Source organism: Agelaius tricolor, unplaced genomic scaffold (genome assembly GCF_023055355.1).
Source record: "Agelaius tricolor isolate 1412-34295 unplaced genomic scaffold, bAgeTri1.0.p SCAF_59, whole genome shotgun sequence".
Taxonomy (NCBI): domain Eukaryota; kingdom Metazoa; phylum Chordata; class Aves; order Passeriformes; family Icteridae; genus Agelaius; species Agelaius tricolor.
This window is the reverse complement of record NW_027269319.1, coordinates 921,128-934,985: the sequence shown is the minus strand read 5'-3', so window position 1 is coordinate 934,985 and position 13,858 is coordinate 921,128.

Sequence of the window (13,858 nt, the reverse complement as noted above, 5' to 3'; positions counted from 1 at the left end):
TGCTGGGAGTTTCCTCCTCTCCCTTGGGAGGAGGAACACACTGATGTTGGTAACCCCTTCCTACCCGCCTTTGGGTCCACCTGAGTTGGTTTTCATAGGTTTTCTCCTCAAAATCTGCCCACAAGCTCCCTTTTATCCCCTTGGTTCCCAGTTGTGCAGTTTTCCTGGGGTTTTTGCTGTCTTCAGAACCATCCGTGGCCAATGAAGCTGAGGGAGCCTGCAGTGACCTGTGCCCAGGCTGGCCTCTGTCCCCGTGCTGTCCCTGCCCTCTGCCCCAGTGCCGGTGCAGCCGTGGGGCTTCACCCCACACAAAACAACTCCTGGCACCGTGAGCTGAAGAGCAGCTGCACCAAACTGGGCTGTGCTCTCCTGCTGGTGAGAGCTGCCCCAGGCTGGAGTGGCCTGGGCTGGACAGAGCCAGGGCAGCCTGGAGACGCTGCAGTGTCCGGCCAAAGCAGAAATGGTGTCCCTGGTAGCGCCCAAGTGTCACATTGCCTGGGCTCGGGGCACAGGAGGTGCAGGACAGGGACAGCACGAGGCTGAGGCACGTGGGACTCACCAGCCTGCTGCTGAGGCAGAACCTGCTGTCCCCGTGCGCTCGGAACACGTGTGGAGGGTCCCCGAGATGCCCTCAGAATGGGCTCTGCCAGGACCTTTGCTTGTGCTGCTGCAGGTTTTGGAGACAATTGTGCATAAAAACGGGCACTAGGACCAAACTTGGGGCTGGCGTGCTCTGCATTTCCAGGATGGCTCATGGACAGGGTGAGGTGGTACCGGTGCACTCTGCATCAAGCTGTGATTCTATGGATACTTCAGCAAGAGAGGGTTTTTGCAGGCTGATTAAACCTTCATCCTTGCTATGCTTGCTGTGACATTTGCATCTCTCTTTTGTAAAACTTCAGAAATCTTAATCATCTTTGGCCCTGTGAAATGTTACAAACATCAGCAAAAGTCATCATAGTTTCCATGCAAAAATACATACATTTTGACATTTGGGAGCTGGAAATTCTAATAATTTAAAACTGATTTCTATTGCTGATGATACACAAAGAGGGCAGGTTGGTGCCTTGGGGCCTGTGTCTGCTATTGTTGACTGGAAAATACCTTTTGAAGTGGCACCCTATGGCCCTGGATGGCCAGAACTTAGGGCCAGGAGGCTATACAGGTGTTTACTACTGAGTCTTTGAGCTTTTAAGCCAAATACAAGTTATAAATTCTTAGAAATATGTATTTATAAAGCAAAAGTATAAAGGAGAGATGTTGTACATTCTCTGTGTACAACAGAGAGAAAGAGAGTGTGTGTGTGTGTGTGTGTGTGTGTGTTTGTGTCACACCTTGAACATATCACATTATAATAACACACTATCCAAACATCCATTCTTTTTATGACCATTTCCATTATGAAATCCCATGTAAAACTTATTTCTTTGTTCAGAAGTACCTCACCTATTGACAACAATTAGAATTGCTTACAGGGCCTCAGTTGCAAATGCAAAACATTCAAAACTCAAGCTAATTGGTTACATTAGAAAACACACTTTGCTTTTCTCAAGAGGTTGATTGTGAGCTATTTTGTGAACTATTCATGAAAATATCCTGGGGCTGTTTGCATCAAACACTGGGATTTTGTTAGCAGTAAAAGAGGGAAAGTGAAACCATGTGTGGCAAAGTAATTCCCTCACAAAATATGTGCTGGAGGCTACTTAGATCAAAAGAATTTATTTTTAATTCCATGTGCCGAAGAACTGCCCATCATCTTCTTTTTCAGAAAAAGAGGGTTGGGTCCTTGGGCCCTTTCAGAGCCTTGAATGACTAAAGCTGAAGGGATTTCCCCCAAAAAGCAAGGAGTGTTTTGAGCAGTGGGGCCATACCTGTCTGCAGAACTGACCATGGGCCAAGGGAAGGTGCTGCTGCCCAGAGCCAGCCCGAGGTGTCCCTGAGGATTTGTCACATCCTCTGTCTCCTCTGGCAGTGCTGCCACAGAGCCCAGCAGGAGGGATTCCAGGGATTTGTCAGCATGGGGAGGCAGAGCGTGAGCTCCTACTGATATTTCCATCCAGGGCTGGCACTTTCAGGCCAGCAATGACAAATTCTGCAGCTCTGGCTGTACAGTTGCTGTTGGCACTGCTGTGACAGCCTCTGCCACCAAGCAAGAGCATCTCCAGGGGCAGGATGGTGCAGAGATGCCTCTCAGAGAACGGAGAGAACACCTTTAAACAGCATCTGGCAGAGTTAATGAAGGGCTGGTAAATCCCTTTGAAGGGGTCGGGTTATAAAAACCTCTCTCTGTGAAAAAAAGAGACAATAGGAGTGAAGAGGGAGTGGGAAAGGGAAAGGGAAAAGGTAAAAAAAAACGAGGAAAAGGAAAGAGAAAGGGAGAGAGGGAGAGGATAGAGTTCTTGCAAATTCTGAATTTATCTAAAGGACATTTTCTCACAACGTAGATGTTTGCTACAATAAATAGTGTTTTCCCACATGCTTTGGCTTTTTAGCTCTTGATATTAACTGAACCCAGTGAGTTTTAAAAGAGAGAGGAAAAAAATCAGTAAAAAGTTTTCCTTCAAGACCAAATATCTGCCAGAGACTGAGTGCTATGGTTAATGGCTTTTGAACATTCACAGGAATGATCAAAGCATTAAAGTAATTAAACAGGGCTCTCAGAATCCATCATAAGTTGTACTGATGAGGAGATTAAATAGAGATTCAGATTGCACTGTGTGTTTTATAGTCTTGAAAACAGAGGCTTAGTAACAGTATTTCATGCACACACAATAACATAAAGAAGGACAGCTCATGCCTTTTTGTCCTGGTAAGTATTTGCTGCAGCAGCCACCTTTCTTCCTAGCAAAGATGTGTTCAAAGCCATTTTTCCCTGTTTTCTGTTGAAAACTGTTTCATATCAAAAAAGGATTAGTCCCATATGTAGTCTTTTCTTCTTGTCAAGGAATGAGCTCAAATCTCCAGGCAAATATAAAAGGCTACAAGATTCTAGAAGTATGTAAGTTACACTGTTAATGAACCTGACTTGAATTCAGTTTTGACTTCTGAAGAATTAAAAATCCAATTGAGAATGACACAGCCTCACCTTTCCTTAGTGATATGTGAAAGGCCAGGACAAGAAAAGAGACTCTCACTTACTCTGCTGGTGCCTGCTGAAATCAACATGTACTGAGAAATTATTATTGAAAGAACAGTTTAAATTACAGGAGGGTCTCTTGCCTTGGTGAGCCCTCAGCCCTCTGGGATACACCTCACCTCAATGCAGACTTCAGGTGGTTTGGGGTTTTCTTTTTCTTCCTCCGAAACACCAAGAGATCAAAATTCTTGGTAAAAACAGGACTTCTACTTTCAGTCAAAGCCAAAGAGAAGCTCTGCAGGGCTTCTTCCTAGATACAGATAAAATACTCTGGTGATCTTATCACACCCTGTTCTCCAGCTTTTGGCACCAGATTCTACCCTGGAACACCATGACTTCCTTGTACTCTGAAAGAGGAAACAAATCAAACCTCAAGAGCTGGTCCTACCTTTAAAACCAGTGTTCCTCCCACCAGAAACTTCTTTTCCTGTTGTGATAGATAAGTAATGTGATGATTGACTCTCACAATTAATAGACAAATATTATGTATATAACTTAAGAAAAGTTTTATAGATTTATAGTTACGCTGTACCCCTTGCATGGTTATCAAGGGACAGCTGGGGTTGGGACATCTGGGAGGGCTGGCTTGTCACTGTGGCGACACCTGACCCCCAGTCAGGATTTGAGGAAGAGATCTCCACCACTGGACAGTGAAGAAGGGGTTGATGGACAGAACTCTGGGAGGAGTTAAAGGGTTAAAAAGGGAAAACCTCCATTGTGAGGGGGCTGGGAACATGGTGAGGAAAATCTTTTGCTCCTGGTGCTGTAACCTTTTTTCTTTATTCAGTCTTCTATTGTATTTTTCATAAGGTTTAATAAACCTTCCTAAACTATGAAAAGTGAGTGGCTATTTCTCACACTGTGCTCTGCAATCCTCACTGTTTATTACAATAAAATGCTTCTTTTTATTAGGTTTACATCAGTTCCACATGCTTTTATGAGATTTTATGCCTATTCATCTATATATGTTTAATACCACTATCTGCTTATTGCAACATTCCAGGAATCCCTTTTGACTCTTCCTGCAGAAGGTCAGGTCACTATGGGTTTTACACCAGTAAAAATCCAGGTTGTTCAGCTCCTAGGCGTGATGGGCAGACAGTTTCCCTGCTGACACAGGGATTGAAGACAAACCCCTCTGTTGTCACTGAAGACAAAAGAAAGGAGGAAGTTTCTGCCCACTGGAAAGTCCCCGTTTGCCCTGAAGGACTCTGCCTCTTCTTTCTCAGCAGCAGCTCAGCAGCCGGATGCCAAGAAGGACAAGAGAGGGAGGGGTGGTTGATTTGTGTGACAATTTAACAGCACTTGCAAACGAGAGCTGAGTCTGTCAGTAACATCTCTGCAGAGGCAAGTCCTTGCTGAGGATGCAGAGCTGTGTCACTTGTGTCTAGGTTGCATTGAGTTAATGGCACGGTGGGTTTTCATGCTGCGGGTGTGGCCCCTGTGACAGCAGCCTGTTCATCCTTCAGGGGGTTTGCACCCACAGGGACGGTGCTGCTCTTGCCAGCACACCACAGTTTGTCCTCATGCCAAAAAGTCCAGGCAGAAATTACTTCTTAAAGGAACATTGTCCTTTTGCTCTCAAACCAAAGATTTAGATGTAATGGTATAATAGAAACAAATCTTTTTCCCTGTTGTCTATTGGGACAGGAGGAAAATCCTATCACATCCAGATAGCAAGGCACTGATTTCATTTCCACTCTGGAAATGACTTGCAGGAGCAAGTAAAGAAAATTCTGTGCTGGAAGAGTGAAGTCCTGCCACTCTAAATCAGTGTGGTACCTGAAGGGTTTTGTAGCAGGTTTGCACCTGAGTTGGTGCTCAAGAAGTTTATAAGGTCCAATGTAGACCTAAGGTTTGCACAGCAGAGTTTAGGCTGACAGTTAAAGGAGCATAAATTAAATGGTCTTTCCAACGCAGAAGGCTGATGAGAATTGTTGGTATTTGTGCTCTCCTTCCTTGTTTAAAGGATAGCAACATATTTGATGAGATTTTGGAATTGCATGATTAAGTCACATAAGTGGTTGTTGTGCATTTCTACTTGTGGAGGTCAATATCAGTGTAGTTGCTTCTGGTGATAGAAAAAGCTCTTTCAAAACACTTCTTAAGAGAAATGTCTTTTTCCTTTTCACTCTTAGCTGCAAAGCCCCTCCAGGATGTACAGCAAATAGGTTATCTAGATTGTCCTTTCACAATAACAGAAAACTTCCCCTTTAATCAGCCTGAATTGCACAATTCTCATCTGTATGAAGGAATTTCATTTAGTCTCTGCTGTAAAGAAGTGATTTCTATGCAAAAGGGATGATAAAGGACAGACCCAAATTAACAAGAGGGGTATTTGTTAGAGCTGCCATTACTCTATGCCATTACATTGCCATTTAAGCAACCCATACCGTCAAGCCCAAAGCTAATATGGCTCTGTGTTAAATATTTCTGATGGATTACACATCCTTGTGTGATGATGGAATTAGGATTTAAAGCCAGTATTTCTGCATATACAAGCATTGTGAGAGAACATTGCATCTTCAAAATGGAAACCAAATATCACCTGTACAGGGTAAACGCTGCAATAACATGAATATACTTCTCCCATCAGGTTCACAGGCAGCTTAACCAATTCTGTGCTTGCAAATAATCTGTTCTGGCATCTTTTGGGGCCCTGAACCAGGAAAGTCACACCGAAATACTGTGGGACCATGAAAATTTCTCCAGATCCAAACCAGTCTCCAGGTGACACAAATGACTGCAGCCACCTCCAATAACGCAGTGGGGGGCCAGGTTTGCTGTGCTCTCTTTGTCATTGTGGGTTTGTAATTCAGACTCACAGAGGGGCTTGAGTTGGAAGGGGCCTTAAAGACCCTCTAGAGCCAACCCCCCTGCCGTGGGCAGGGACACCTTCCACTAGACCAGGTGGCTCAGAGCCCCTCCAAGCTTTGGCAAATACCCAAGGACACCTTTTTCTCTGTTTTGCAAGGTCAGATTTCCATGCTCACCTTGACAGATGGCTCCAGTCTCACACAGACATTGCTGGTTGGTCACTCTTATCTCCACAGCCCAGCAGAGATCCTGTTTTGGATGGCTCTCACTGCTCCCAAGGCCCCAGGGACCGGCCACTGCCTCTCCTCCTTCTGCTTTCCCTTCCAGGATCAGAGATTTCCTGCTGCTTCCTCCACATCAGAGACAACTGGAGGAGATGAGGGGCTAAGGATGTGGCTTCTGACAGAGAGTTGGTAACGCTCAGCTGAGTGTTTTATTCTCCTGCCACTAAGATGTCAGGCCGCTGACACAAATTCCTCCTGCTTGGAAAGGGCTGGTGTGAGCAGCAGGAATTGTTGCTTGCTGGAACTTTTCCAAGAGCTGGACAAAATAAGCATTTTGTGGGAGGCCACCAGCTGCACAAGGTGTGAGGTCCCCTTTGAAGGCCATCCCTGCACAAGGACAGCCTGGCCTTCTCCAGTGCCCAGAGCACCTTCCAGGCTTTCGGGCTGGCCTCGTCCCTCACCCTGGAGAAGCAGGTTGCTGTTGGAACGCTCATATCCACAGTTTCTGGCTGGATTGCTGTGTCTTACCACAGACAGCCCTGGAGACACCAGTACAGGCTCCATCTGCAATAAAAGGGGACTTTGTTCCAGCTTTTCCCTTAGACCAGCGTGCAGCAAGCCCACCTGGGCCTCATTCAGGTCTATGTGGGCTGGTAGTCAGCTTCTGCTGGGAATTTAAAGCTTTTACCCTACTTTCCACAGCACATGGTGGAGCTAACCCAGCTACACCAAACCCCCGGATTTCACTCTAAAAAATCACAATTTTCATTTTCCTCTATTCAAGCTTTGAAGAAAGCAAACTTTACTTGAGTGAGCTGGAGGCACAGTGTCCTCCAAGATCATTCCTAAGTAGGACAATATTGCAGGGGAAGACTGGCAAACACAGAGTTTACTGGCGCTTAGGAAGCTTTGCAAAACCTTCCCAAGTGCCGTGCTCTTGCACCCTCCTGAGCTCCTGGAGCCCTCACTCACCTCAGGCACAGTTTGGACAGAAGGGGATGGTTCCACAGAAGGGGATGGTTCCGTCTGTCACATATGGGGACAGGAGGAGGGAAGACTTTGCAAACACTGCCACGAGGGCAGGGCTGTTTTCATTGATGGCGCCAAGTGGTAGTACATCATCTTTGATTAAATGCAAGGTGCTGAAGGGCAAAATTTCTCAGTGATAAAGAGAGAGTGTCTCCACTCACACGGCAAGGGAAGTGAAGGGGAAAGTGCAATCTGTATTTCATGGGAGGTGTTCAGATTTTAACAAAACATTTTTGCAGAAGACGTGCCTAGGCAGGGGTGATTCAGAGCATTTTATCAGCCTCACAGAGTATCCCCACATCTGTTTTTGCCACATTTTCTGTCTTTTCTTCATTCTGAATGATTTCTCCTGCCAGGGTTGCTCCTGCTTGGAGTTCTACTCTCAGCGGACTCCGGGAGTTTTCTCAGCAGGCCTCTGCAGCGAGTTCTGAGCCAATGGGGGGCTCTGCTGCCAGCCCAAATCTGCGCTTCCCTTGCCCAGCCTGAGTGCAGGTGGGGCATGTGCTGGGCATGGCTGGAGATTTGCATGGCCAAAATCCTGCATTTACATCTGCTCATGGCTTTGGGGAGCACAAATCTACACTTTCAGTTGAATCATTCAATTTATGGCAGATACACCCACACTAGTAATGTACAAATATGCAAAAAACCCTTAAGTTCAAAATGAAATTTGTTTTAAACTTGTGTTGCCAATGTATAAACATGCAAATATAAATTTAAGTTTAAAATCTAATTTATTGTGAGAATCGTGCTTTATAAATATATACAAATGTCAACTTCAGTTAAAAAATAATTTATTGCAACTCTCTACAACAACTCACTATACACAAATATGAATTGAAGTTTAACAATTAATTTTTTTTGCATATTACTACAACTGTACAGCCCATATACAAATACAGGAATATCAATATCTCTCTTTAAAGAATTTCAGATGCAGAACCAAATTAATAGAATTTTAGAACTATGTAACTCCATATATATTTAAATAGAAGTAAATATATATATATCCTTAAGAATATATAGATGTAAATATGTATTTTGTATTTATTTACATATATGACATATATAATACACACATATAAATATACAAATATAAATTAAATATAAATATACAAATATCAATGGACCAATAAAAAAATCCACACAATCCCAGCAATAGACCTACACAGCTACAGAGCTGTACAAGTATGTAAATATAACTACAGATGTAAACAGATGAATATACATGCATCAATGTAACAATATACATACATAATATCCCTATACAAATATCAGTCAGTGTATGTAAATATCCCTATACTTGTAACTATCCAAGTCTAAATCTACACATCCATAAACAGCACTAGATCAGGAGGGATTGCAGCTGCTGATGTTCCCAGGCTCTCCCTCGGTCTCCTCCTCCCGGGCAGAGCAGCTCTCCTGGACAGCGACAGCAGATGGGACATCTGGCAAGCAAAGGGAACACTGAGTCAGTCTGGGGACGTTTCCCTTGGCAGCAGCTGCACTTCCATCAGGGAAGAGGAAATGTCAGAGCCTCCCCAGGAGAGTCATAAAGAAAAAGCAGCTGAGTGGACCAGGCTGTGGTGAGCTGTTCACTTCCTTCAGGCATCCCAGTTGCTCTGAGGGAACTCCCTCATGTCACGTTATTGAACCACCTCTGCACTTACCAAGATGGTGGCCCCCAAATCAATCACTATTTATGTCTCCAGCTGCTTGCACCAATGACAGGAAATGTCCTCTAACAGTGCTGGGGCACAAAGTTACCTTCCACAGGTCATCTGACAGGGCCTTGTTCTTCCTGTGCTGCCTGTCTTTCTCCTTATCTTCCACTTGGAATTTTTACAGCACTTCTTTTTCTTTTCTCTTGATCAGTGCTAAAATGTATGTTTCTCTCCCAAGTTTCAGTTTGTTCAGTGATCCTGTCAAGCCTTTTCTCAGAAGCTTTTATAATGGAATTGAGTGTTAATTTCAGCAATTTTGGTGGTTTTCTGTGTGATTTATACAAATCTCCTGTTAGTTTAGGCACCACTTGGGAAAGTACAATGAGAAAAATGATGTTTCTGTATGTCAGTTCAGTAGTGGAATATTCATGGATAGAGAGAGGGATTAGCTGAATTTTACATCTACTCCTAACCTGAAAGTGCAACAGGTAACTTGGGGAGAAATTGAAGCCAGATCTGTTCTTCTACCAGCCTGTATTCAAATGTAAAATAAATAGAGCAGGGTGAGAATGTCACTGTTCAGTTCCTAAAGTGCCTTATTAAGGTGTTCTTCAAGTAACGGAGATAAAATCTGGGTGGGCATTCCTAATTTCCAGACACTCATTGTCAGTTTCACTGACTCTGAAAACAGCAGAGATGTGCCCATAATACCTTATCAATCCATTTGGGGATGTTTTAGGTTCAGATTCTCTGAGGCTTCAGCTTTTTAGATCTTGAGACAATGCTTCCAGGAATCTAAACGGCTTTCAGAAATTAAACTTTTCTCCTTTTTTCCTCAGTCTTTGCACTCCTGTACACCAGAGAACTTCAGTGAATGGATTCCAGTCTAATCCAACTCCAAGCTGAATCTCTCAGCTGTGTTTACACAGAGACATGAATGTGTCTCTTCTGCACAGTGCAATTTTAAAATCTTCATGCCTTGTTATCTCTGCCCTTCTTTTTCTGTTTTAGCTTACAAATGCATGCACATGTATCAGAAATGTCTTTTTTCCCCCTACATGACTTCCTGTCTAGTAATTTCCTTTTTATCCTGTTTTGATATTTTCCTAGTTTCATGTTTTATTCTAAGTGCACTTGTGTTTTCGTGAATGTGGAAGTTTTATAATGCAATGCTGTCATTCACCTGCTTTCATGAAACCCTTCCTTAATATTAGCACAAGTAACTCTGTGGTTCCCTTTTGCTTTGTAGAAGACTTGGGAAACTCAAGTCCTGCTCAGCTACAAAAATAATAAAAACTCCCCTAAGAGCTTAAGTTAATGGTAAAGCAACTGCAGCTGCTTATTCACTGCATAGAAATTAGGAGAAGTTTTTTGCAAGAAATTTGCATTCACATTGCAAATATTGAGGAATGCAGTGCAAGGACAATGAGCATCCCTCAGTTATCCAGACAGACTGATGTCACTGGCAAAATTCCCTCTTTTCCAAAGGGTTTTCATTTGCTTTGGCTGTACTTTATATGGCTGCAGGTCACATTTCCCTTGATTTAAGGAAATCTCTTGGCAGTTCTTGAAGAAGTTGCCCTTGGAGGAATTACTCAGTTCTACAGTCCTCATTATATGCCCTGTTTTAAAAGGCTGTTATGCTATTTTCCCTCTCTCTGTGTTTTTACACTTGTTCAAGAAGGTTTTCTTTCTAAGAATATTAATCACAATATCCCAAAGGAGTAAAAAAGTTATTGGATATTTGTTCCCTAAGTATTTAAAAAAAAAAAAAAAAAAATCTGTAAAAATACTAGATGTAAAATGCAAATAAAAATAAACTTGAGAGATCTCCCAAAACCTTAAGAAAAAACCCCAATGTATTCTATAAACACCAGATCATTCATCTACAGAATACAAAAAGGAGCATGTTCTAGAGACAAAATTTGTGCAACGGTTCTGCACAGAACTATATGCTTTCAAGCTTTTTGCCCTTCAGGGGCTGTGCCATTCTCTCAACTGTAATGCTCTGAGCATGTTCTGCTCACCATGGCAGCTTTCTGCTCTCCCCTGGTACAGATCACCCTCCCAGCAAAGGGGGAGTGCAGCCACCCCAACTCGCAGCCCGTTCCCACACAGCAAGAACCTGAAGGAGAGAGATGGCTTTCACCAGCTGCTGTGGGTTCTAATAGTGCCACCTCTTGGCTGCTGAAAGCCTGAATTTCTGTGCCCTCTTCTCCTTCCCTAAATGTTACATTCTCCACCCCAAACCTGCAAACTGTTCCTCTCATCCAGGAGGAATGCCTACCCCACCTGTACTTCAATGCCACCACCTGGCTCAGCCTCCTTTCCTTAGACCTACAGTTTTTTTCCCAGTACCTCCTCTTTAGAAAGGCATATTCCAGAACTTAGCAAAACAGCAGGGGTGATGAATGGATTGAGAGCAGCCCTCTGGAGAAGGACTGGGAGAGATTCTTGAGAAGGAAACATTGGATATGAGCTGGCATTGTGTGCTGGCAGCCCTGAAACCCCTCTGTACCTGTGTCTAAAGAGAGATGTCCAACAGGCCAAGGGAGGGAATTCTGTCCCTCTGCTCGAGTGAGAGCCAGGAGCAGGATGCCCATGGCTGTTGTGGATGTCCCATCATTGGTAGTGTTGAGGGTCAGGTTGGGTGAGGGACTGAGGAACCTGGTCTAGTGGAAAGTGTCCCTGACCATGGCAGAGGGCTTGGACTAGATGATCTCTAAAGGTCCCTTCCGTCCCCACCCTTTCTGTCATTTCATCATTTCAGAGCACATGGGACAGGAGAGAAAAAGAAATGAAATGTGATCATGGCAGTGAGTTAATGGGGGATGTTCTGGGGCACTGATGTGCAAGGAACTCAAGATGAAATCAGCACCTTGGCCAAGAGTCCTCTTAAAGCATGAAATGCAAACCTGGACTATCTGTGGCCTTAGTTACCCCAGGAAAAAGGGAATATCTTGATACTCTGAAATTCCATCTGCTGCCTGCATATTTAGATGGTTAAAAGTCCAATTCCAAATGAAAAGGAATATAGCTGCATACTTTGACAGGCACTTACTCCTAATAACAACACAAAGAAGTCCTGATGAACAAAATTCCATCTTTTTCCGTGTGGACTGTGAAGCACCAAAATATGGCAACAGACATCCTCTGTTTGCACAGGCTTGAAAAGAGATCTCTGCACCCTGAGGCAGAGCCATGTGGTGGCTGCACACAGCATCCTTGCCTCACACCAGCCAAGCCTCAAACCAGGACAAATTAGTTCCAAGTGAAGAAAGAACTGTTTGGGCTGATGACTCTCAGGGATGACAACAGCCAGAGGCAAGAGGGGATGATGGCACAGTATGGCCCACGTGGTGATGGGTCCTGGGCTCTCCAGAATCATGACAGGGTTCCTCTGGTCCTTGTTCCCCACTTTGGAGGGACAGCAACTCCAGCTCCCTCCTGAGGCTCCTTCCTCCTGCTGGGGAGGAGCACAAAGGCACTGGATTCCAGAAACACAGACACTTGGGAAGTGGAGAGGGATCTGGCACTGTGGGCAAGTGCCAGCAGGAGCGGATGGGGCTGGAGCAAAACATTCCTTCCTGCTTCTCCCTGAAGCAGGGACACAACCCACCGGGGTGGGAGACTCACCTAGGCTGGCACCAGCACCCAGGTTCTCCAAATCCCAGCATTGCCCAGGGAAAGGCAGTGACAGAAGGAGGCATCATCCAGCCACGGGCAGTCCATGGTGACTGGTCCCAGCACTCCGCTCCTCACAGAAAACCTTGGCGAGCTGTCAGGAGCGGGGATAAGACACCGGGCCACAGACACATGATGCAGGTGGCCAAGGCAGAGCAACATGGACAAGCTGAACACAAGAAAAATATTTTCATCTTTTTCTTGACAACATGCACTGGTGGGGACATTGCCTGCTGATGGAGTGTGACATCAGCGAGAGGCAGATTGTGACATCTCGTCCCTCCCTGCTTATATTCAGACACGGGCAGAGATGGGGCCAGTCAAGCTCTGGCCTGACCTCCTACGGAGCGTGACTGTGAGGTGTGGAGGATCGATCCAGTTTCTCTGGTGCTGAGTGGTGCCTGTTCTTGGCAGGTCCCAGTGCCAGTCCCAGAGCAACCAGCAGGGTCTCCCCAGTCCTGCCTAGTTGGGGCAGCCAGGCATTGCGAGTGCTTGCAGCAGAGCGTGAGTTGTGCAGGAAAACATTCCCCCAAGGAAACATCCCTTCAGGGTGGCCATGGGGCTTCAGGGGGCTGGGGGGCGTCCTCCTCCAGCAGCCTGGCCATTCCTTTCTCCCCTCTCCTGCAGGGTGTGACACCAGCAACAGAGAACAGCTCCTGATCCTCAGTGCTCCCCATGTGCTGCAGAGGCCAAGTATGGCCACAGAGATGGGCGGCAACTGTGCCATCTGCCAGGACACCTGGCACGATGTGGCTTCTGCTCAGCCCTGTGGCCACCACTTCTGCCGGGGCTGCATCCTGCAGTGGGCACAGATAAATCCTGTGTGCCCTGTGTGCCCACTCTGCAGAAGAGCAATAGAGACTGTCAGGTTTTCTGACAATGCGGGCGAGTCTCTGGAGATTTCCATCACAGCCCCTGAGCAGCGGCCAGCGGCCACGAGCTCTGCAGGGAGAGCTCCCGGTGGCCAGGACGAGAACAGCCCCCGTGGCTCTGTGCCGGCCCATCCCTCTTCTCCTCAGGGGACAGCAGCCAGAGCTGTCGGCGGTGTCCTGCCCGAGGTCTGGGCACAGCTTTTCCGTCGGCAACGGGAACTTCTGGGCCCTGTGCAGACTTGGCTGAGCCAAAGGACAGAGACCATGTACCAGGAGACCAGGGAGCCATGGTGGCTGAGATCGAGATACCTCCGGCTCGTGCTCTGTGTGTATGGGCCAGGCCAAGAGATGATGATCCAGAGCTTGCAGAGAGACCTGGAGGAACACATAGGGCCACTGCTCCAGGACATCATCAACATCATTGTGAGACAC